Source organism: Bombina bombina, chromosome 3 (assembly GCF_027579735.1).
Source record: "Bombina bombina isolate aBomBom1 chromosome 3, aBomBom1.pri, whole genome shotgun sequence".
NCBI lineage: Eukaryota > Metazoa > Chordata > Amphibia > Anura > Bombinatoridae > Bombina > Bombina bombina.
The window spans coordinates 1094783486-1094809650 of record NC_069501.1 but is presented as its reverse complement, the minus strand read 5'-3'; the positions used below and the strand labels follow the sequence as shown (position 1 = coordinate 1094809650).

The 26165-nt window shown below is 41.5% G+C and overlaps 1 protein-coding gene across 1 annotated transcript in view; it reads right to left on the bottom strand.

Annotated features, from left to right (window-relative positions):
* The window catches only part of TRPC4 (transient receptor potential cation channel subfamily C member 4), a 424617-nt gene that overhangs the window by 55273 nt on the left and 343179 nt on the right, over positions 1-26165 (bottom strand). The gene's annotated exons all lie outside the window — the stretch shown is intronic.

The following is a 26165-nucleotide window of genomic DNA, read 5'->3' as shown; positions in this document are numbered from 1 at the left end:
TATTAATACTGATAGGTGGTAAATATAAGTGAATATGCCACTATTAATACTGATAGGTGGTAAATATAACTGAATATGCCACTATTAATACTGATAGGTGGTAAATATAACTGAATATGCCACTATTAATACTGATAGGTGGTAAATATAACTGAATATGCCACTATTAATACTGATAGGTGGTAAATATAACTGAATATGCCACTATTAATACTGATAGGTGGTAAATATAACTGAATATGCCACTATTAATACTGATAGGTGGTAAATATAACTGAATATGCCCCTATTAATACTGATAGGTGGTAAACATAAGTGGATATGCCACTATTAATACGGATAGGTGGTAAACATAAGTGAATATGCCACTATTAATACGGATAGGTGGTAAACATAAGTGAATATGCCACTATTAATATAATATGAATATGTCATTGTTATTGCATATTAGATTATTACATAGGATGTAGTCTGTATCATCCTGATAAACAGATTTACATAATGCTTATGAATTCCTGCTATGAATTACACTTTGGAATATTGGTTAGATACTAGTGCTACACTTTTTTTTGCTTGTTTGTTTTTTTGAGAGAAGTAATTGCACGCCAGGTGGGTGTGTTTACACTAGAAATACTGTGATTGGTTCATGAATCTATTTAAACATGTAGGCTAATGAAGCCAGCTACGCCTATGAAAAAGTTCTGGCGCAACAGTTGTCAGGCGTGTGTCTGCTGAACAATCTACATTTTAACTTTGTCTTATTTTGATCACATTAGTATCCATCCTGTAACCTTTTTGTGACAATGATACTGATAGGTGGTAAATATAAGTGAATATGCCCCTATTAATACTGATAGGTGGTAAATATAACTGAATATGCCACTATTAATACTGATAGGTGGTAAATATAAGTGAATATGCCCCTATTAATACTGATAGGTGGTAAATATAACTGAATATGCCACTATTAATACTGATAGGTGGTAAATATAAGTGAATATGCCCCTATTAATACTGATAGGTGGTAAACATAAGTGAATATGCCACTATTAATACTGATAGGTGGTAAATATAACTGAATATGCCACTATTAATACTGATAGGTGGTAAATATAACTGAATATGCCCCTATTAATACTGATAGGTGGTAAACATAAGTGAATATGCCACTATTAATAATGATAGGTGGTAAATATAACTGAATATGCCACTATTAATACTGATAGGTGGTAAATATAACTGAATATGCCACTATTAATACTGATAGGTGGTAAATATAACTGAATATGCCACTATTAATACTGATAGGTGGTAAATATAACTGAATATGCCACTATTAATACTGATAGGTGGTAAACATAAGTGAATATGCCACTATTAATACTGATAGGTGGTAAATATAACTGAATATGCCACTATTAATACTGATAGGTGGTAAACATAAGTGAATATGCCACTATTAATACGGATAGGTGGTAAACATAAGTGAATATGCCACTATTAATATAATATGAATATGTCATTGTTATTGCATATTAGATTATTACATAGGATGTAGTCTGTATCATCCTGATAAACAGATTTACATAATGCTTATGAATTCCTGCTATGAATTACACTTTGGAATATTGGTTAGATACTAGTGCTACACTTTTTTTTGCTTGTTTGTTTTTTTGAGAGAAGTAATTGCACGCCAGGTGGGTGTGTTTACACTAGAAATACTGTGATTGGTTCATGAATCTATTTAAACATGTAGGCTAATGAAGCCAGCTACGCCTATGAAAAAGTTCTGGCGCAACAGTTGTCAGGCGTGTGTCTTCTGAACAATCTACATTTTAACTTTGTCTTATTTTGATCACATTAGTATCCATCCTGTAACCTTTTTGTGACAATGATTATGGCAATTCATTCTGTGAGAGTATATATGTGTTAAGCTTAACAATTACTCAAATTTGTGAGGCTCACCTAATCATAGTGGTAATTACTGTAGGGATATTTTTTACTCGCATACGGCTAGATTTAGAGTTTGGCGGTAGCCCGTCAAAACCAGCGTAAGAGGCTCCTAACGCTGGTTTTGGGCTAACGCTGGTATTTAGAGTCAGTCAGGAAAGGGTCTAACGCTCACTTTCCAGCCGTGACTTTTCCATACCGCAGACCCCCTACGCCATTTACGTATCCTATCTTTTCAATGGGATCTTTCTAACGCTGGTATTTAGAGTCGTGGCTGAAGTGAGCGTTAGAAATCTAACGACAAAACTCCAGCCGCAGAAAAAAGTCAGTAGTTAGGAGCTTTCTGGGCTAACGCCGGTTTATAAAGCTCTTAACTACTGTGCTCTAAAGTACACTAACACCCATAAACTACTTATGTACCCCTAAACCGAGGCTCCCCCACATCGCTGCCACTCTATTAAAATTTTTTAACCCCTAATCTGCTGCCCCTAACACCGCCGACCCCTATATTATATTTATTAACCGCTAATCTGCCGCCCCCGCTATCGCTGACCCCTGCATATTATTATTAACCCCTAATCTGCCGCTCCGTACACCGCCGCAACCTACGTTATCCCTATGTACCCCTAATCTGCTGCCCCTAACACCGCCGACCCCTATATTTTATTTATTAACCCCTAATCTGCCGCCCCCAACGTCGCCACCACCTACCTACACTTATTAACCCCTAATCTGCCGACCGGACCGCACCACTACTATAATAAATGTATTAACCCCTAATCCGCCTCACTCCCGCCTCAATAACCCTATAATAAATAGTATTAACCCCTAATCTGCCCTCCCTAACATCGCCGACACCTAACTTCAAGCATTAACCCCTAATCTGCCGACCGGAGCTCACCGCTACTCTAATAAATTTACAAAAAATTAAAAAATATTTACAAACATTAGAAAAATATTACAACAATTTTAAACTAATTACACCTACTCTAAGCCCCCTAATAAAATAACAAAGACCCCCAAAATAAAATAATGCCCTACCCTATTCTAAAATTAAAATAGAAAAGCTCTTTTACCTTACCAGCCCTGAAAAGGGCCCTTAGCGGGGCATGCCCCAAAGAATTCTGCTCTTTTGCCTGTAAAAAAAAACATACAATACCCCCCCCAACATTACAAACCACCACCCACATACCCCTAATCTAACCCAAACCCCCTTAAATAAACCTAACACTAAGCCCCTGAAGAACTCCCTACCTTATCTTCACCACGCCGGGTATCACGATCCATCCAGAAGAGGCTCCGAAGTCTTCATCCAAGCCCAAGCGGGGGCTTAAGAGGTCCATCATCGAGCTGAAGAGGTCCATCATCCGGCTGAAGTCTTCTATCAAGCGGCATCTTCAATCTTCTTTCTTACGGATCCATCTTCATCCCGCCGACGGGGAACATCCATCCTGGCCAGCGACTTCCCGACGAATGACGGTTCCTTTAAGGGACGTCATCCAAGATGGCGTCCCTCGAATTTCGAATGGCTGATAGGATTCTATCAGTCAATCGGAATTAAGGTAGGAAAATTCTGATTGGCTGATGGAATCAGCCAATCAGATTCAAGTTCAATCCGATTGGCTGATCCAATCAGCCAATCAGATTGAGCTCGCATTCTATTGGCTGATCGGAACAGCCAATAGAATGCGAGCTCAATCTGATTGGCTTATTGGATCAGCCAATCGGATTGAACTTGAATCTGATTGGCTGATTCCATCAGCCAATCAGAATTTTGCTACCTTAATTCCGATTGGCTGATAGAATCCTATCAGCCAATCGGAAATTTGAGGGACGCCATCTTGGATGACATCCCTTAAAGGAACCGTCATTCGTCGGGAAGTCGTCTGCCAGGATGGATGTTCCACGTCAGCGGGATGAAGATGGATCTGGAAGAAAGAAGATTGAAGATACCGCTTGATTGAAGATTTCAGCCGGATGATGGACCTCTTCAAACCGATGATGGACCTCTTCAGCCCCCGCTTGGATCAAGACTTCAGCCGGATGATGGACCTCTTCAGCCCGATGATGGACCTCTTCAGCCCCCGCTTGGGCTTGGATGAAGACTTCGGAGCCTCTTCTGGACGGATCGGTGATACCCGGCGTGGTGAAGATAAGGTAGGGAGATCTTCAGGGGCTTAGTGTTAGGTTTATTTAAGGGGGGTTTGGGTTAGATTTGGGGTATGTGGGTGGTGGGTTGTAATGTTGGGGGGGGTATTGTATGTTTTTTTTTACAGGCAAAAGAGCAGAATTCTTTGGGGCATGCCCCGCAAAAGGCCCTTTCAAGGGCTGGTAAGGTAAAAGAGCTTTTCAATTTTTATTTTAGAATAGGGTAGGGCATTTTTTTTATTTTGGGGGGCTTTGTTATTTTATTAGGGGGCTTAGAGTAGGTGTAATTATCTTAAAATTGTTGTAATATTTTTATAATGTTTGTAAATAATTTTTTTTTTTTTTGTAATTTAGTCCTTTTTTTATTTTTTGTACTTTAGTTGGTTTATTTAATTGTATTTATTTGTAGGTATTTGTATGTAATTAATTTATTGATAGTGTAGTGTTAGGTTTAATTGTAGATAATTGTAGGTATTTTATTTAATTTATTTATTGATAGTGTCGTGTTAGGTTTAATTGTAACTTAGGTTAGGATTTATTTTACAGGTAATTTTGTTATTATTTTAACTAGGTAGCTATTAAATAGCTATTAACTATTTAATAGCTATTGTACCTGGTTAAAATAAATACAAAGTTGCCTGTAAAATAAATATTAATCCTAAAATAGCTACAATATAATTATAATTTATATTATAGCTATATTAGGGTTTATTTTACAGGTAAGTATTTAGCTTTAAATAGGAATAATTTATTTAATAAGAAATAATTTATTTCGTTAGATAAAAATTATATTTAACTTAGGGGGGTGTTAGTGTTAGGGTTAGACTTAGCTTTAGGGGTTAATAAATCTATTAGAGTAGCGGTGAGGTCCGGTCGGCAGATTAGGGGTTAATAATTGTAGGTAGGTGGCGGCGACGTTGGGGGCGGCAGATTAGAGGTTAATAAATATAATATAGGGGTCGGCGGTGTTAGGGGCAGCAGATTAGGGGTACATAGGGATAACGTAGGTTGCGGCGGTGTACGGAGCGGCAGATTAGGGGTTAATAATAAAATGCAGGGGTCAGCGATAGCGGGGGCGGCAGATTAGGGGTTAATAAGAAATAATTTATTTCGTTAGATAAAAATTCTATTTAACTTAGGGGGGTGTTAGTGTTAGGGTTAGACTTAGCTTTAGGGGTTAATAAATTTATTAGAGTAGCGGTGAGGTCCGGTCGGCAGATTAGGGGTTAATACTTGAAGTTAGGTGTCGGTGATGTTAGGGAGGGCAGATTAGGGGTTAATACTATTTATTATAGGGTTATTGAGGCGGGAGTGAGGCGGATTAGGGGTTTAATAACTTTATTATAGTATCGGTGAGGTCCGGTCAGCAGATTAGGGGTTAATAATTGTAGGTAGGTGGCGGCAACGTTGGGGGCGGCAGATTAGGGGTTAATAAATATAATATAGGGGTCGGCGGTGTTAGGGGCAGCAGATTAGGGGTACATAGGGATAATGTAGGTTGCGGCGGTGTGCGGTCGGCAGATTAGGGGTTAAAAAAATTTAACAGAGTGGCGGCAATGTGGGGGGACCTCGGTGGTTTAGGGGTACATAGGTAGTTTATGGGTGTTAGTGTACTTTAGAGCACAGTAGTTAAGAGCTTTATGAACCGGCCCAGAAAGCTCTTAACTCCTGGCTTTTTGCTGCGGCTGGAGTCTTGTCGTTAGATTTCTAACGCTCACTTCAGCCAAGACTCTAAATACCAGCGTTAGAAAGATCCCATTGAAAATATAGGATACGCAAATGGCGTAGGGGGATCTGCGGTATGGAAAAGTTGCGGCTGCAAAGTGAGCGCTAGACCCTTTCCTGACTGACTCTAAATACCAGCGAGCGGCCAAAACCAGCGTTAGGACCCCCTAACGCTGGTTTTGACGGCTAACGCAGAACTCTAAATCTAGGCGTTGGTGAATTAAAGATTAAGTTTTATTCTTTTCTCTTTTTTGGTCTATCTAATCTATATGTACAAATAGCCCCCCCCCCCCCCCACACACACACAATAGAAGTAGCTGGTTGGATGTGAAAGGTCACTTCAAATGTTATTTTGGAAGTTGTATTTCCTGTGGTCATTCCCAAGTGTCAAAACATTTTCCATCGCTAGCAACCCAGAGGGTGTATGATATTAACAGCTACACTAACTGCCTAACTGTAGGAACACACACGGTTATGCATCCGGTGAACGATCCGTCTACACCTTTCTGAGACGAAATCCTGTCTGTTCCTTTGATTGAAGCTGCATCTTTGGTGAGTCATTTTACTGGATTCCTTTCCACCGTGCTTTCTCAGTGTTTTGAGTTGCCTCAAAGGGGAGCTGTACTATCAATACTTTGGGTTGTCTACTACACTACAATACAGCTAAAATGAACCCTACAAGGCTCCATATAAGCTCCCTAATTAACTCCTTCCAGCTGGGCATAATACACGTGTAGTGCGCAGCGGCATTTAGCAGCCTTCTAATTACCAAAAAAGCAATGCCAAAGCTCCCAGAGAAGCATTTACAACCATGTGTGCCATAATTGCACAGGCTGTTTTTAAATCATTTCAGTGAGATACCTAAAGTTTGTGAAAAAGTGAACAATTTTTTTATTTTGATCTCATTTGGCGGTGAAATGGTAGCATGAAATATACCAAAATGGGCCTAGATAAATACGTTGGGTTGTCTACTAAAGAAAATATATATACATGTCAAGGGATATTCAGGGATTCCTGACAGATATCAGTGTTCCAATGTAACTATCGCTAATTTTGAAAAAAGGGTTTAGAAGTAGCAAAGTGCCCCCCTAACGCTGGTTTTGACGGCTAACGCAGAACTCTAAATCTAGGCATTGGTGAATTAAAGATTAAGTTTTATTCTTTTCTCTTTTTTGGTCTATCTAATCTATATGTACAAATAGGCACCCCCCCCCACACACACACACACACAATAGAAGTAGCTGGTTGGATGTGAAAGGTCACTTCAAATGTTATTTTGGAAGTTGTATTTCCTGTGGTCATTCCCAAGTGTCAAAACATTTTCAATCGCTAGCAACCCAGAGGGTGTATGATATTAACAGCTACACTAACTGCCTAACTGTAGGAACACACACGGTTATGCATCCGGTGAACGATCCGTCTACACCTTTCTGAGACGAAATCCTGTCTGTTCCTTTGATTGAAGCTGCATCTTTGGTGAGTCATTTTACTGGATTCCTTTCCATCGTGCTTTCTCAGTGTTTTGAGTTGCCTCAAAGGGGAGCTGTACTATCAATACTTTGGGTTGTCTACTACACTACAATACAGCTAAAATGAACCCTACAAGGCTCCATATAAGATCCCTAATTAACTCCTTCCAGCTGGGCATAATACACGTGTAGTGCGCAGCGGCATTTAGCAGCCTTCTAATTACTAAAAAAGCAATGCCAAAGCTCACAGAGAAGCATTTACAACCATGTGTGCCATAATTGCACAGGCTGTTTTTAAATCATTTCAGTGAGATACCTAAAGTTTGTGAAAAAGTGAACAATTTTTTTATTTTGATCTCATTTGGCGGTGAAATGGTAGCATGAAATATACCAAAATGGGCCTAGATAAATACGTTGGGTTGTCTACTAAAGAAAATATATATACATGTCAAGGGATATTCAGGGATTCCTGACAGATATCAGTGTTCCAATGTAACTATCGCTAATTTTGAAAAAAGGGTTTGGAAGTAGCAAAGTGCTACTTGTATTTATTGCCCTATAACTTGCAAAAAAAGCAAAGAACATGTAAACATTTCTAAACTCAGGACAAAATTTAGAAACTATTTAGTATTGTTGTGTTTTGGTGGTTGTAGATGTGTAACAGATTTTGGAGGTCAAAGTTAGAAAAAGTGTTTTTTTTTATTTTTTCATCATATTTCTTTTTTTTCTCCAAATACTTTATTTTGTGTAAAAGAAAAATACAATAAACAGTTCCATAGATCTTTTTGTACAAAAGACAATAAAGAAAACTGTGAACAAGTTATATATTTGCATTTTCAATTAACATTGCATTTGGTATGGTGAACTACCTCCACCTTTTCCCGATTGTGCACTGTATACTGTCGGGTGTGAGCAAAGTGTCCCCTACTCAGTAAGTTTGAGTAATATATGTGTCAACCCTCCTCTACTCTAACCCCCATCAAACTGGAAACATGGGGTGCCAATCCTGTTTCTTCTGCCTGTCTGCATCTTTATTAGCTCCGCCGGTTCACAAATTATGAGATCCTCTCTCCATTCTGCGTCCAGGTTTCTAGCATGTTTTCATGAATGTCTAAGGTCTCATGCTGGATGTAGTGATATCTTTCTAAGTGTAACAATGCACCGACCTGTTGCCCACACTCCGCAAATGTTGGGGCTACTGGGGATTTCCAATGTTTTGAGATGAAATGTTTGGCGCTATTCAGCATAATGAGCATCAATGCTTTGTGTGCCCTGTTTTCAACTATGGGCAATGACAAGAAGAGTAGGGTTTTTGATATCATTAATTAAGGTTACCCCTATTATTCTCCTGATGTGTGTAAGGATTGAAACCCAGTAATGTGTAGTTTGGGACAGTCCCACAATATATGCGTGGGGGTTCTGTCTGCCCTGCAGTTCCTCCAACAGTTCCCAGATGTTGTTTTATATAAGTATTGTAGTCTACTGGGGGTTAAATACCACCTGGAGATGAATATATAACTTGATTCTAGTATTTTTGCTGATATGGATGCTTTTTTAGTGGTCAGGAAGGCTATATGCCAGTCATGGAAAGCTATAACTGTGTGTAGTTCCTTTTCCCATACTGTAGTGTAAGAGGGCAGGAGTTGTGCATCCATTATTAGTGAGAGCTTGTATAATATAGAGATGGTGTGTTTCAGGTCTGTTTCACTGAGTTTTTCAAAAGGAGTTGTCTGTTTCATAAATTGGTGTCTGTGCTTATGGGTGGTCAAGAAGTGGGTAAGCTGGTTGTATTGGAACCAGTTTATAGGGATGTTGGGGGACTCTTCTTGTATATCCTGTAGTGACTTTAGGTTATTCTTCCTAACAAGGGAGAATATTGTTCTGCCCTTAATGTGTTCTGAGTGGGTGTGATTTATTTCTCTAAGAATTCCTGGGATCATGGGGTTTCCGCATAGAGGTGTCAGGGGAGTGCATGGTGGAAATGTCAGGGGAAATGTTAAGGATTTTATCCCAGTGAGAGAAAAAATCTATCAGTAGGGGGTATACTGTGGTTACTTTGGGCCTATTTTTTGTAGTGAGTCAGGCTATTGTCCCTGCATTTTTTGTCTCCATCAGAGCGCAATGCATCTGAACCCACTCCTTATTGGGGTCATTTTTGCACCAGTCTATCAGTCTTTGCAGAACAATACCTGATTGTAAGTCAAAATGTTTGGTACCCCTAAGCCTCCTCTGTCTCGGGTTAAGTAAAGTGTATGTCTAGCCACTATTGGTTTTATGTCTTTCGATATATATTGCTCTAGGGTTGTCTGAATTTTGGACAAATAATTCACCGGGAGGGGGATAGGCATTGTCTGTAGTAGATACAATAGCCTTGGGAGTATGTTCAGTTTTATGACGTTGAGCCGTCCCAACCAAGAGATTGATTTGTTTTTCCAGCTGGAGAGATCTGCTACAATTTTACTCTCAAGAGCTTTGTAGTTAGCCTGAAATATTATTTGTGGGTCTGGGGATAAATAAATCCCTAGATACTTAATTTTGGAACGTTGTCTTTACAAGGGACATTGTTGGATTATCAGGGGCAAAGCGTCCAGATCATGTGAGATGTTCAGTAACTCTGACTTAGATATGTTCAAATGAATGTTAGAAACTGCTCCGTATTCTCTAAGAATATCTAATGTCTCAAAGGCCTTATCTGCATATGTGGAGACAAGGGCCATGGGGATGTTGTGTTGTTGTGTGTAAGTAATTCATTGGAGGACCTTCAATGTGTTATCTTTTGCTTCACGGCTGGGCACAAAGCCCACTTGATTAGGGTGTATCAATTTCGGTAGAAATTTATTTATTCTAGCGACCAGTATCTTGGCATAAATCTTGAGATCAGTGTTAAGTAATGAAATGGGGTGGAAATTCTCGGGTTTGTCAGGGTTCCTCCCTTGTTTGGGGATCACCATGATGTGTGCTTCAAGCATCTGTTCTGTGAAGCCTCCTTTTGTCAGAAGAGCATTGAATAAAGATATAAGGGGGGGTGACATGCATGTAGGTCTTATAGTATTTTGTACTTAACCCGTCAGGTCCGTGGCTCTTACCATTAGGCATAGTTTTGATGGCTAATTTAATTTCCTCCGCCATGATCGGAGATTCTAAGTGTTCGGTGTCTTTTATGTCAAGGGTGGGCAATTATATGTCTGTTAAGAATCGAGTTGTATCTTCCTGTTTACTGTCGTTCTGTAAGTTATATAACTTCTCGTAGAATTGTCTGAATGTCTCTGCGATGCCCTTGCTATCTTTGTGGAGGTTACCCAGTGCGTCCGATACAGAGTTTATATGTGTATTTAGCTGTCTACGTCTCAGGGCTTTTGCCAATGCAGAACCTGTTTTGTCTTTTAAGTCAAAATATTTCTTTTGTAAGGTGAGTGTGGAGGTTGCTCCTCACTTGTGTTAGGGATTCTAAAATACTAGGTAAATCAGGATTTTTTTATGCTCTGTCTCCCAGTACTTTATCCAGTAACTTACTACAAACTGTTTTAAGTAGTATGTGTTAGTCTTGGTTTACCAATATCCCTATCTGGTCATACAGAAATCCAGTAACTATGATATATCTACCGCTGGTATCCTTCTGAGTGTGTGTGGGTTGGAATTTGATCATGTTACTCAGGAATATGCCCACTCCACCCTTCCTGGTGTCTCCCAATGCAAGAAAGTAAGTGCTATATCTATTGTTAATAACTTTGGGCTCTCTGCCTTTTTTAAAGTGTGTTTCCTGCACATAAATTATATCACCCATGTCTTTGTGTAATTGGGTAAATGCTATGGATCTTTTCTCTGGACTATTTAGCCCTTTGGCATTGATTGTAATCAATGTTAGTGGTCTGGGTTGTTGTGAATTTGCAGCGTCCATTGGCCTTGGGGTTGTATGACGAGTGAAATATGGATGAGTGGCCTCAGCTAGCATCTATTTATGGGGAAGAGAAGTGCCTATATTATGCGGGGCAGGTTGGGTGGGGTTTTTTGTATGGTTTACTCTGTAAGAGTGGAGTAAGTCCCCCTGGTGAGAAGCAAGTGTATGTTTAAGATGGCAAACATGGTACAAATTGTTCAATAATAACAGTGAATTATCAAAACAAAACAATTTCACGTCACTATGTATGTAATAGAGAGAACCAATGGTGCTCTCAATACTAAAGTGCTATTAAAGTTAACAAGAATTGCTGCCTAATCAATACACGACTAGACTATCTGGGTGCAGTAAGTAAAGTACATAAAACAGTGAAATATAACAACAATGAGGGAATTATCCCAACCACCTAGCCCATAGTTATGACTATAATTAAAGAAAACATACGACCTGTAACCTTGTAAGGTCAAGAAGTGTCCAAGCAGGAAGGAAGTCACAGTCCCTTATGCACTGGCCCTGGTAGAAGGTAAAAGTTAATCAGTTTCAAGGGATGTAATAGTGTTTCCTCCTCTTGGATCTGATGACTTAGATGTGAGTCTGTCCGATGAGAGTGATGGTTCTTTTTGTGTGGTTAATGCAGACCCTGGTGGTGTGATAGTAAATCTCAGTGCTTTGCAAAATTGCTGTAGGTAATCTTTTGATATATATACCGCTGTGACATCTCCTCTGGTTGCGATAATACTCACAGGGAAAACCCCAGCGATATGCTACATTGTGCTCTCTTAGAGTGGAAGTGATATAGTGGAGTTCCCTCCTTTTTTGAAGTGTTGAAGATCTGCAAATATTTGTATTCTGTTGCCTGCGTGGGACAAATTCTGCTTCTGCCTCAAAAACTTTAGGATCTCCTCCTTATCTTTAAAATGAAGCAACTTTATTATGACGTCTCTCAAGGGAGCTTTAGGTGGCGGTCTGGCCTGCAGAGCTTGGTGCGCTCATTCAATTGGCAGTGCTGGTGCATTGCTACCCCCTTTACCCATCCTAAATAGGTCTTGCAGGCACCCCTCTAAAGCGGCCGGCAAAACAGACTCAGGGATTCCCCTGATGTGCAGGTTGTTTCTTCTCCCCCTGTTGTTGAGATCTTCTACCTTCTCCAACAGGTGGTGAATTGTCTCCTCTTGATCATAAACCAAACGTGACAGATGTTGCATATCATTGTCGGTAGTGTTGTGAATTTCTTCCAGTGTAGTGACCCTTTTTGATATTTTTGTGATATCTTTTTTCATTTCACTATACTTCAGACATCATATATTTAATGTCTTCTTTGGTGCAAAGCATCTTTAAATCATCTTTGGTGAGGTTCGTAGAGGTGAGTGGAATAGGTGGCTGAGTCTGTGGTTTCTCTCCCTGAAATATGCCGTCTGTCAAGGTTAGGGTGAGAGAGGGTGATGTGATCTCTGTTTGTCTCAGGTATTAGTGCATGGTTTTAGAGCTGGTATGCCCTTCAGACTTATTTGCTCTGCATACTGAAATGCTACTGCGGCCATGTGGGGTGGTGTAGTTCAGAGCAGGCTGAGAGGCCAGGGTTAAGGCAGTATGTAGGTATCCCACTATGAATTCAGCAGCTGTTGAATCTTTAAGATATGTGGCTCTTCCAGGCTCTGCTAGTGGTGCTTGGCTTCTGTAGGCAGGCATGCACTGTGTACACAATTGGCCTGTCCTTGCTTTGCCCAGCAGTAGCAGATATAGAGGCTCTTTAGGGCAAGGGTGTACTGAACGCAGTTATGGATACCTTGCTTTGTTGTGATGAGCGCTAGCTGCCTAATATTGTAAGTGCATCACACTCTGCTCTCTTTTGTGTAGCTGCTGCAGTCCCTCAATTTGTATCCTGGGGGTGTGTGTGATGGCTGATGCTCAGACCATAGTGCTCTATGTGGCCCAAGATAGAATTTAGGTGAAGTGGGGGTTAGCACTTGTAAAATAGTGCTTCATGTGGGTTAAGGACTCGCTCTCAGTAGCTGAGTTATGGTCTCCGCTATGCAGACGTCTTACCCTCTGCTTCCCTGGGATGTCTCATACACACAGCTTGCTTGTATACGTCATTGCTTTCACGGCGTAAGTGGAGAAGCGGATGTCACTCCCCAGAATTCTGAAACGATTCCGGCAGGCAGCGTCCCTAAGAATATGGCGCTGGATCTCCTCTGGCCGAATTTGTGCTGTCCAGCAGCTACCTGAGCGTTTAGGGGTTGGCAGTTGTGACTTGGCTGTTATATCCCCTGCAGCTGTGAATCTGGTTGTCTTTGACTGGCCGTATTTGTCAAGGCTGGTGGTGTGGGCCTAGGAACTATGCTTGTGTGCCGCCATCTCTCTAAGTGGCCAAGCTCCAAACCCCCTTTTCATCATATTTTATAAAAAAAATTTAAAGTAAATTATAAGATATGATGAAAATAATGGTAACTTTAGAAAGTCCATTTAACGGCGAGAAAAAACGGTATATAATATGTGTGGGTACAGTAAATGAGTAAGAGGAAAATTAGAGCTAAACACATACACCGCAGAAATCTAAAAATAGCCCTGGTCCCAAACAGTCAGAAAATTTAAAAGTTCTGTGGTCACTAAGGGCTCTTTAGCCTGTTCAGATATAATTTTCAACAAAGGATATCAAGAGAATAAGCAAATTAGATATTAAAAGTACATTGGAAAGTTGTTTAAAATTGCATGCTCTTTCTGAATCATGAAAGAAAGAAAAATGCGTGTCATGTCCATTTAACTTATTTGTGTAAAATTTGTGCTCTACTATGGCTTTGTACTTTCTATCAATACACTATATATGTATTGGATACATTCTAATGCTTAGGTTAAACAATTTAACAAAAAAATTATAATAATAGATAAAAGTGTTTTAAAGATTTAATTTTAACCTAAAACTCAGTAATCCAGAACTGAAACTCCCTCTTGAGATGTGCAAGCTCATTTGATCACTGCACCAGTGACGTGCAGTGAGGTCAGAGGCAGGTGAGGCACTGGCATTGATACGCCTTCATTCTTTAGATATCCTTTGTTGAAGAAATAGCAATGTACATGGGTGATTCAATCACATGAGGTATTTATGTGCAGCCACCAATCAGCAGCTACTGAGCATATTTAGATATGATTTTCAACAAAGGAAGAGAATGAAGAAAATTAGATAGATGTAAATTGGAAAGTTATTTAAAATTGTATTCTCTTTCTAAATCATGAAAGAAAACATATGGGTTTCATGTCCCTTTAAATGGCATTTTGGAAACTGGTCACCTTAGTTAACATCTGATTTTAGTCTAAAGAATTGTAACAGAACCTCTTGCCAGATAACAAAATACTTGCTCTGATTATGAGATCTAGAAATCCAGACCCATTGAAATATGTTTAAAACATACTTTTTACTTTAATGCTGCAAATTATGCTTATAGATTCCTTCATTATCCAGTAAATATAAAAATGTCTTGATCCAGTGGCGGCTGGTGAAATTTAACGATGGTGGGGCGCTTGACCCCAGCCCTTTAAATAAAGCCACGCCTTCAGATGGCACCACTAATTCATTAATTAAATCAATAAAAGGTAGACCAAAACACAGAAAAGCAAGAGGGAGAGAGAGACGGGGGGAGAGGGAGAGAGAGAGACACACACAGAGGGTTAGAGAGAAAGAGACACAATCACACAGAGGGTTAGAGAGACCCATATGGGATAAGAGAGTCAGAGGGGGAGGAAGAGAGACAGAGAGAGAAAGAGACCATGGGGGACAATGAGACACATAAGGAGAGAGACAGAGGGGGTGGGAGAGACAGGGAGAGAGAAACAGAGGGGGAGAGAGAGACAGAGGGAAGAGAAAGAGAGAGACAGAGGAAGAGAAAGAGAGAGACAGAGGGGAGAGAAAGAGAGAGACAGAGGGAAGAGAAAGAGAGAGACAGAGGGGAGAGAAAGAGAGGGAGACAGGGGAGAGAAAGAGACAGACAGAGGGGAGAGAAAGAGACACAGACAGAGGGGAAAGAAAGAGAGAGACAGGGGGGAGAGAGAGACACAGAGGGGAGAGAAAGAGAGAGACAGAGGGGAGAGAAAGAGACAGACAGAGGGGAGAGACAGAGAGAGACAGAGGGGAGAGACAGAGAGAGACAGAGGGGAGAGAAAGAGAGAGACAGAGGGGAGAGAAAGAGAGAGACAGAGGGGAGAGAAAGAGAGAGACAGAGGGGGAGAAAGAGACAGACAGAGGGGGGAGAAAGAGACAGACAGAGGGGGGAGAAAGAGACAGACAGAGGGGGGAGAAAGAGACAGACAGAGGGAAGAGAAAGAGACAGACAGAGGGGGGGAGAAAGAGACAGACAGAGGGGGAGAAAGAGAGAGACAGAGGGGAGAGAAAGAGAGAGACAGATGGGGGGAGAAAGAGACAGACAGAGGGGGGAGAACGAGAGAGACAGAGGGAAGAGAAAGAGAGAGACAGAGGGAAGAGAAAGAGAGAGACAGAGGGGAGAGAAAGAGAGAGACAGAGGGGACAGAAAGAGAGAGACAGAGGGAAGAGAAAGAGACAGACATAGGGAAGAGAAAGAGACAGACAGAGGGGAGAGAAAGAGAGAGGAGAGAGAGACACAGAGAGGAGAGAGAGAGAGAGGGGAGAGAGAGACTGGGAAGGGGGAGAGAGAGAGACAGGGGAGGGGGAGAGAGAGACAGGGGAGGGGGAGAGAGAGAGAGAGACAGGGGAGGGAGTGAGGGAGAGAGAAACAGGGAAGGGGGGAGAGACACAGGGGAGGGAGGGGGGGAGAGACACAGGGAAGGTAGGGGTGAGACACAGGGGAGGGAGGGGGGAGAGACGGGGGAGAGACACAGGGGAGGGAGGGGGAGAGACACAGAGGAGGGAGGGGGGAGAGACACAGAGGAGGGAGGGGGAGAGACACAGTGGAGGGAGGGGGAGATACACAGGGGAGGGAGGGGGGAGAGACACAGGGGAGGGAGGGGGGAGAGACACAGTGGAGGGAGGGGGAGATACACAGGGGAGGGAGGGGGGAGAGACACAGGGGAGGGAGGGGGGAGAGACACAGGGAACGGAGGAGGAGGGAGGGGGAGAGACAGGGGAGGGAGGAGGAGAGACACAGGGGAGGGAGGGGAGAGACACAGGGGAGGGAGGGGGAGAGACACAGGGGAGGGGGAGAGACACAGGGGAGGGAGGGGGGAGAGATATAGGGGAGGGAGGGGGGAGAGACACAGGGGAGGGAGGGGGAAGAGACACAGGGGAGGGAGGGGGAGAGACACAGGGGAGAAACACAGGGGAGGGAGGGGGAGAGACACAGTGGAGGGAGGGGGAGAGACACAGGGGAGGGAGGGGGGAGAGACACAGGGGAGGGAGGGGGGAGAGACACAGGGGAGGGAGGGGGGAGAGACACAGGGGAGGGAGGGGGAAGAGAGACAGGGGAGGGAGGGGGGAGAGAGGGAGGGGGGAGAAAGACAGTGGAGGGAGGGGGAGAGACACAGGGGACGGAGGGGGAGAGACACAGGGGAGGGGGGGGAGAGACACAGGGGAAGGGGGGGGAGAGACACAGGGGAGGGGGGGAGAGACACAGGGGAGGGGGGAGACACATCTATTTTAAAATAAAATCACTTTTATGACTACTACTTTGTCTGTCACACTTTATTCATTGAATAAAATTCTGCTGCAAATTATTCAGGGCTGCAGCACATGAGCACACACACTGGCCTAACCTGAGCTGATGATCTGACTGATCCTGTGATGAGGTCCAGTTGCCGTCGGTCACTGCCTAGACTCCGACTGAGAGAGACAGGACTCCTGTCTGTCACACACTCAATGTTCCACCTAACCCCACATGGCTCCGTGTCCGCACTGTCCGCTCCTACACACTCCTCCTTGGTCGGCTCCTCCTGGAGTCTTCAGTTCTCTCCTCCTGGCGCCACCACACTGCAGCACAGTCCTCCCTCCCTCCTCCTCCAGGGCCCAGGACCACCTCGCCTCCTCACTGACTCCACAACTGGCGCAGTGCTGCTGATGTCTGAGTCCAATCTGTGAGCACTCAGTCTCAACACTGCAGTGAGCGCACGCCACTTGTCTTCTTCTCAGTTTTTTAAGAAGCTGCGGGCCGGGCTGGGCAGTAGTACCGCACGCAGTAAGTTGCAGCAGCAGCTCTTTTCCCTCCTTTCAGTCTTCCCACCTGAACTCAACTGTCTGAACAGCCCGGCGCAACGTCACATGACCAATGACCCACACGTCACTCTGTCAATCAGCAGGCACGTCTCCTCGCAGTGCTCAGAGCGCTGAATGCTGATTGGCTGAGTGATTACCTCATCATAGAGGCAGTTTTGAGAACCGCCTCCTATGGAGCTACTATGAGTGCCGTGCAAGTCACCAGTAGGTGGCGCAGCTCTTAGTGAGCATAGAATTGTTATTTTAGAACCATGTTGCGCAATTAATGGAGAACAGCGGACAGGCTCACTGCCTCCTAATTGCACAACAATGGATGGAGGATGCTTATGCTATGATGATTTTGGCGCAAGCGCAGTAAAATAAAATAATTATGCTCACCATAGGGGGGGTACCCTTGGTGCGGTGGTGGGCGTGGTCAAAAAAATAAGATTTTTTTTATTTTTTATTTTTAATAAATATTATTTGTGAAATCTTTTTTTCCCTGATTGGACAGGGGAGGCGCTGCCTCCCCTGTCTCCTATTACTGCACGTCCTTAACTGCACAAATAAGGAATAATAATAGCAAAAGTTTCAGTACACAACCCATATTCATGCTTATCATAGCATGAATAAGGAGTGTGTCCTGAAATGTCGCTTATAACTATGTTTGTCTTGATGTGAATAAACAAACATTGTTAATACGATAGATGGTGCTGTTCAACAGTGCAAACTTGTACTTACCTTCCAAGCCAGTCTCTTCTGCTCTTGTTTTTTTTTCAAAAGCATGTGATTAGACAGCATGCCCAATCATGCCATTGAACTAAATGTAGCGTGCTCCCACACTGGATAATCACAGAACGCCACGATCACACCATTGAACTAAATTTAGTGCACTCCTGTGCTGGGTAAAGCAGCTGACAGCTTTACCCAGAGTGGGAGCACACTACATTTAGTTCACTGGCACGATCGGGCATGCTGTCAAAAACAGGAGCAGAAAAGACTGGTGAGGGAAGTAAGGTAAGTACAGTTTTGGGGGGGTTAAATCTTTTAAATGCATTTTTTTACAGGTGTCGCAAGGTTAATGCTACATATTTCTGAACATATTGCTAAATTATGTTACATTAATTTATATATTTACTGTCCCTTTAAGTGGCCAAAGAGGGACACATATTTTTGAATTCTTTTCAAAAGTGTTTACTGATGTATGTAAACTTAAATGGATTGGATAGAACCATTTTTGTTGGGGTTTTTTTTTAAAAAAAACTTCCACTTTACTTCTATAATCAATTTTACTTTGTTCTCTTGGTATCTTTTGTCCTTGGTAATCTCAGGAACAATCATGTGTCTTTAAATAACAATGTTATACATAATTGCAAACACTGTTGCCATACCATGCTAGCTTAAGTTTACTCTTCAGAGCAAATTTGATAATAGAAGTAAATTTGAAAGTTCTTTAAAATTCCATTCATGAATATTTAATTTTGATTTTACTGTGTTTTAAACATGTGAGACAAGAAATGCAGAGCATGCACATTCCTGCCTCTCTCCCTCATGAACAGAAAGGGACATAATACTCATATGCTAAATCACTTGGTACTGATGCAGTATAACTTTAAAAAGCTAACAGGAAAATATCACCTGAGCATCTCTATGTAAAAAAGGATATTTTACCTCACAACTTCCTCAGCTCACCAGAGTAAGTATTCTGTAAAAAGTTATCTTTCAGTTACTGCTCAGCTGCAAGTTTTTTGATTTTTTTTTAAAAAGGAAGAAATTAACAGCAGCCAATTAGCATCAGCACTGCTGAGGTCATGTACTCTTTTACTGTGATCTCATGAGATTTCACTTAACTCTCATGAGATTTCATAGTAAACTTCCTTAAACTGAATAGGGAAATAACATGAGTGTGCATACTGATTTGCTGCTTAAAGTCCCTTACAATGGGGTGTGAATATTTAGGAAATGTTTAGTAAAATATCTTCCATTTTTACATAGAGATGTTCAGGTCATAATGTTCTAGTCAGCTTTTTACAGCTATGCTGCATCACTTTCAAGTGTTTAAACATTTGGGTATCATGGACCTTTAAGATATATTTAATGATATTGCCATCCTGGCTTTGTGGAAGATTGTTGCTATTTAAAGTTTTCACAAGAAGGATATTTATGTGGCTAAGAAAAAGAAGAAGATTTTGGCTTTAAAGTAGGGTTTGTATCTGCACTTGTCAGGTATGATCCTGTTTTTATCTTATGTCTACCAGATAACCATATATTCATTATAGCTTTCCTCTAGAATTAGTTTCAAGCTACCATTAAAAAAACTTTAAAGAACCATAGATGAATCAACTAATAACTATCCTTGCTGCATATTTCTTTCCAGTTTTCTATACACACAGTACATGTCCAGATTAGTGGTGAACAAATCCTATCCTCAGGGACCACAAACAACAAAGGATTTAAGAGTTTCTCTGCATTAGCCATTATAATAGTAATGGTTCATTCACTTTAATTACACAATCTGTGCTGAAGTAGAGAAATAATTATAATCAACCCCAAACAAGGCCCTCGATAACTGGAGTGGCTCACTGCTGACATAGATCTTAACAGCCCATTGAAGAGGGCCATCACTTTCTTGTATCTTTGTATTATTTATGTTGCCTTGCATTATATCTCAGTAAAGTTTCATAGTAAAAATATAAAGCAAATGCAACCACATACAGTTTATGAAGTGCACTCTCTAACCAATTTACCGCAGCATTCATTTTTAATTCATTTGAGTGTATCCGACCTGCTTTATCAGGCTGTGAAGCTTAACACATTTGATTTGTACAAAAATAGTGAAGAAAAAATGTATAATTTCACTTAAATTATATTTTAGACCTTTAACAAGAAAATGAGTCTTATAAATAACATTTTTTTCCTTTTTTCTCCCTGAATAAATAGTTATCAGATTTATTCAGCTAGCTGTAGTAAACCACAAGATGCGTGATTCTAGGCAATAAAACAAGTATTAATTGTTATCTCTATATTTTATGGGCTCCATGTACTAAGCCGTCAATTCATCCGTCATTGTAGACGCGGATAAACTCGCCGTTACTCGCCGCGGGCGAAATGGTGTCCGCTGTCGCTATGTACTAATATTCCCCCAATAAATAGACAAGTCTAGCCCGCCGCGAGCAGTTGCGGATTGTTGATAAATTTGACGCCTCGCTCGCCGCGACTAAGCTGATGGTACTTAACTTTCAGTTGAATTGTCTGGCCAATTATTAACACGTGACATGCAAGGTGTCACGAACATCATAGTAGTCGCGGGAATAGAATTTTGCTCCTATAAAAGTTCAACTTATCTAAACAACTTTATTATTGTTCAAAATTTTTTGAAGAGTGATAACAGAGCGTTATTTTTGTAATATTTATTTACAATTTGGATATGGCTTCATCTGGATCTGATAATATATAAATATTAATATAAAAATAATTATAAAGATTGACAACTAACAATACAAATTTAAAAAGATTACTCTTTAATTACAGTCGACAAATTGGGCGCAATTTATGTACATGGAAATGAGAGACAAATTAGACGCCAGTTATGCTGTAAGTACAATGCTGATATTACTGCCTTTTATATATGTCTAGACTGGCGTCTAGATTGACTTTCCTATTGTTTTGTACCTTGCCCGCCACCTAAAAGGTGGCGAGGCAAAAATAGCGAGGTGGGAGCGGAAATTGTAGCGAGCGGACAAATAGATTTTTTAGTACATTCGTTTTTTGGCGAGTTGGTGGTCAAATGTGTCTAATTACAGTGAAAAATGGAGCGGTAGCGAGGTTTGGCGGATAAGTACGCTCGCAATTTTAAAGATGCGAGTTTTAACATAATTGACGGCTTTGTACATATCAGTTTGCGAGTTTTGACGCGAGATTTGTTGCGGGTAGCTCGCTGACTGCTTAGTACATGGAGCCCATATCTCAGTGTTGTGAGTGACTAGTTGCACTTATCACATATGCCTGAGGCTATTTCTATTTTTTTTTTTATAAATCTACATATGTATTAGGTAATATTTAAATATATCATTTGATTTGTTAAGTGCTGAGGATGATGTGTTGTGATCCTAGGGGTCTCCTCTCCGATCTGAATAATAAGGTTCCTCTGCCCTGTGGCTGTTGGGGAGGGCATTTAAAGTCCATGGGGCTGATTTATTAAGCAGCAAATGCTGCTGATTCTGCACAAGCCACCAGGAATCAGGAGTTAAGAATCAGCGGTCATAAGACTGCAATCATCCCGATCCGATCAAGATGATTGACACCCCCTGCTAGCAGCCGATTGGCCGTGAATGTGCAGGGGGTGGCATTGCACAAGCTTTTCACAAGAAATGCTTGTGCAATGATAAATCCAGACAGCATATGAATCATGTCTGCCCGCCATTTGTTAAATCTACCCCTATAATTTAGCCCCAGACCATTTACAGGGACAAGAAACCGCTTTCAGGTGCAGGTGATTGCCTTAAAAATGGCAAATACCTTGCAGTAGCACGTAAAGTGCTGTTTACCCTTAGGGATAGGGCTAGAGATGTAAAATTTCCAAAGATTTTGAAGTCATTTGGGAAAACCCCCCATTATTGTCAAGTTATTCAAGTATTTGCTTATCCACAGTGTACATGAATTGCAATGATTTGATACTTTACATAGTCTTACTTAAGTCTTCGGGCTGATTTATCATGTGTCTGGCAGACATGATCCGCTGTAGCGAACATGTCCACCAGACATCGATATATGCAGAGAGCATACGCTGTCGGCATTTATCATTGCACAAGCAGTTCTGGTGAACTGCTTGTGCAATGCCGTCCCCTGCAGATCTGTGGCCCATCGGCCGCTAGTAGGGGGTGTCAATCAACCCGATCGTATGCAATGCGTATGAGTTAAGAAGCAGCGGTCTTAAGACCGCTGCTTCTTAACACCTGTTTCCAGCGAGCCTGAAGGCTCACACGGAAACAGATGTATTTGGCCCCAGTCAAGTCATGATAAATCAGCCCCTTCATGTTTTTAGAAATAATATTGGTGGTTTATATATATATGAACACCTTGTCAAAAACATGTTACTTATCATTGTAAAAAAATATTCCTACTCCCATTTTATAAATGTTTTAAAAAAAAATACTTTGGAGGAAAAAAACATAAAAATACAATTTTTTTTCCAAATGTTCTAGTTTTTCCCCATCTCTAGGTAGGCCCCTCATTTGTGCTAGAGTGACAAGTGACTACTCATTTGGAAAGGCAGACTCCCCTTTTTCAAATGAGGGTTCACTTTTGCCCCTAAGTAGTGATGTCGCAAATAGTTCGCCGGCGAATTGTTCCCGGCGAACATATGCGATGTTCGATCCGCCCCCTATTCGTCATCATTGAGTAATACTTTGACCCTGTACCTCACAGTCAGAAGACACATTCCAGCCAATCAGCAGCAGACACTCCCTCCCAGACCCTCCTACCTCCTGGACAGCATCCATTTTAGATTCATTTGGAAGCTGCATTCTTAGTGAGAGGAGGGACAGTGTAGCTGTTGCTGATTTAATAGGGAAATTGATAGCTAGGCTAGTGTATTCAGTGTCCACTACAGTCCTGAAGGACTCATCTGATCTCTGCTGTAAGGACAGCACCCCAAAAAGCCCTTTTTAGGGCTAGAACATCAGTCTGCTTTTTTTTTTTCCTGTGTAATCTAATTGCAGTTGGCTGCCTGCCAGCGTGTGTGTCAGGCTCACAGCGTATACTGTGCCCACTTGCCCAGTGCCACCACTCATATCTGGTGTAACAGTAGTGTAGATTTAAAAAAAAAAAAAAACACTTTTTTTGACTGTGTTAAATAATAGCAGTCAGTTTCCTTCACACGTGTGCGTTTCAGTGCCTGCCTGGCAGGGCACAGTGTCACCCCAGTGCAACTCATATCTGGTGTAATAGTAGTGTAGATTTAAAAAAAACAAAAAAAAAACACTTTTTTGACTGTGTTAAATAATAGCAGTCAGTTTCCTTCACACGTCTGCGTTTCAGGGCCTGCCTGCCAGGGCACAGTGTCACCCCAGTGCAACTCATATCTGGTGTAATAGTAGTGTAGATTTAAAAAAAAACAACACTTTTTTGACTGTGTTAAATAATAGCAGTCAGTTTCCTTCACACGTGTGCGTTTCAGGGCCTGCCTGCCAGGGCACAGTGTCACCCCAGTGCAACTCATATCTGGTGTAACAGTAGTGGAGATTTAAAAAAAACAAACACTTTTTTGACTGTGTTAAATAATAGCAGTCAGTTTCCTTCACACGTGAGCGTTTCAGGGCCTGCCTGCCAGGGCACAGTGTCACCCCAGTGCAACTCATATCTGGTGTAACAGTAGTGTAGATTTAAAAAAAAACAACACTTTTTTGACTGTGTTAAATGATAGCAGTCAGTTTCCTTCACACATGTGCGTTTCAGGGCCTGCCTGCCAGGGCACAGTGTCACCCCAGTGCAACTCATATCTGGTGTAACAGTAGTGGAGATTTAAAAAACAACAACACTTTTTTGACTGTGTTAAATAATAGCAGTCAGTTTCCTTCACACGTGTGCGTTTCAGGGCCTGCCTGCCAGGGCACAGGGTCACCCCAGTGCAACTCATATCTGGTGTAACAGTAGTGGAGATTTAAAAAAAAACAACACTTTTTTGACTGTGTTAAATAATAGCAGTCAGTTTCCTTCACACGTGTGCGTTTCAGTGCCTGCCTGCCAGGGCACAGTGTCACCCCAGTGCAACTCATATCTGGTGTAACAGTAGTGGAGATTTAAAAAAAACAACACTTTTTTGACTGTGTTAAATAATAGCAGTCAGTTTCCTTCACACGTGTGCGTTTCAGTGCCTGCCTGCCAGGGCACAGTGTCACCACAGTGACACTGGGGTGACACTACCTGATCGATACAACATCATACCTGATGTTTTAAAGCACGTTATTCCAAACAATTTAGGAATGTTAGGTGATTTATGCCCTTAATGGCTTAAAACCAGACTCTGCATCAACTATGTAATTTTCCATGGGAGTTTTGCCATGGATCCCCCTCCGGCATGCCACAGTCCATCACTATTGTGGCCAGAAAGAGTCCCTGTGGGTTTTAAAATTCACCTGCCCATTGAAGTCAATGGCGGTTCGCCCGGTTCGCCGGTTCGCCAACTTTTGGGGAAGTTCGCGTTCGCTGTTCACGAACCCAAATTTTTAGGTTCGCGACATCACTACCCCTAAGTGATCAGTGTTAAATACTACAAAACACCTGTGTTTCCCCTATTTAATTAGATGGGTATGAGACCCCCTCATGTGAGAGAGAGAATACACGTGGTAATGGTGATCCCATGCTTCAGGTACACACCGGTGCAGTGTTTGAAAAGGTAAAAAGGCACTTTAAGAGTTGAAAGGGGAGGCAGTGGCTGCAAAGACAGCATACAACACAAACACACACAAAATAACACTCACATAATTGAGGATATTATTTTTTTTCAGTTGAGTCAAATACCCCTTTATGTAGCAGGGGATTACCATAAAAGCAGCCTTAGTACCCCAAATTAAGCACTGCAACAGAGAAAGTGATCCTTCTTTTGAAAAAAGATTGAGATCCCCTTTAAAGAAGAGGTCACTGGTGCAGGTGGAGATATGATGGTCACCATTAAAACAGTAATAATTTAAAAAAACATATGAATATGGAACAATATCTGGGGTATCCCCTATGTTGCCCCCTCACAATAAATAATCAAACTTTATATATTGTTAGATGGTTTAGACCTACAATTTACTGCATAAATTGTTAGATGGTTCAAATTGACAACATTAATTAATGTTATCTTCTGAAATATTCCCAGGAAATTATTCACATGCTGCCATTTACCATCTATGCATTTGAAAATGATACAAATTTATTTTTTTGCATTTTGATATGGTGGCATTTTACCATGTTAGCGTATTTCTGCAAACTAAACTTATATTCTAAAAATACTTGATCTGCTGAAAAAAAAAAGTTTTATTTGTGCAGGTACCTCAGAGAAAAAAAGTTAACTGTATGGCCCATATTTATCAAGCTCCGTATGGAGCTTGAAGGGGCGTGTTTCTGGTGAGTCTTCAGACTCGCCAGAAACACAAGTTATGAAGCAGTGGTCTAAAGACCGCTGCTCCATAACCCTGTCCCTCTGCTCTGAGCAGGCAGACAGGAATCGCCGGAAATCAACCCGATCGAGTACGATCGGGTTGATAGACACCCCCCTGCTGGCAGCCGATTGGCCGCGAGTCTGCAGGGGGCGGCGTTGCACCAGCAGCTGCTGGTGCAATGTTAAATGCGGAGAGCGTATTGCGAGGTCTTGCAGATCACTGTCGGATCAGGTCCGCAGGACCTTTGATAAATAGAGGCCTTTGTGTAAATGCAAGAACTGTCAAACAACTGAAAAAAGCACTAGCACAGGGGTATGAAATAGCTCAGCAGCTTATTGGCTTATTGGTTGATGTTTAACACATCTATAGACACAGCATTTTTTATTTTATTCTATAAAAATGCAGTTTATAGCTGTTGTTTTTTTCTTTCACATTTTTGCTATATTTGTACACGTACATATATATGTATATATGTATATATGTGTATATGCATATATTTCTTTCCAATGGCATAGAGAGTTCACAAATCCATTCAATTACTAGTGGGAATTCAACTCCTGGCCACCAGGTAGAGGCAAAGAACACACCAGCAAAGCTTCAAGTATCCTCCCACTACAAAGCTTCAAATATCCTCCCACTACCCACAATCCCTAGTCATTCTTTGCTTGTGT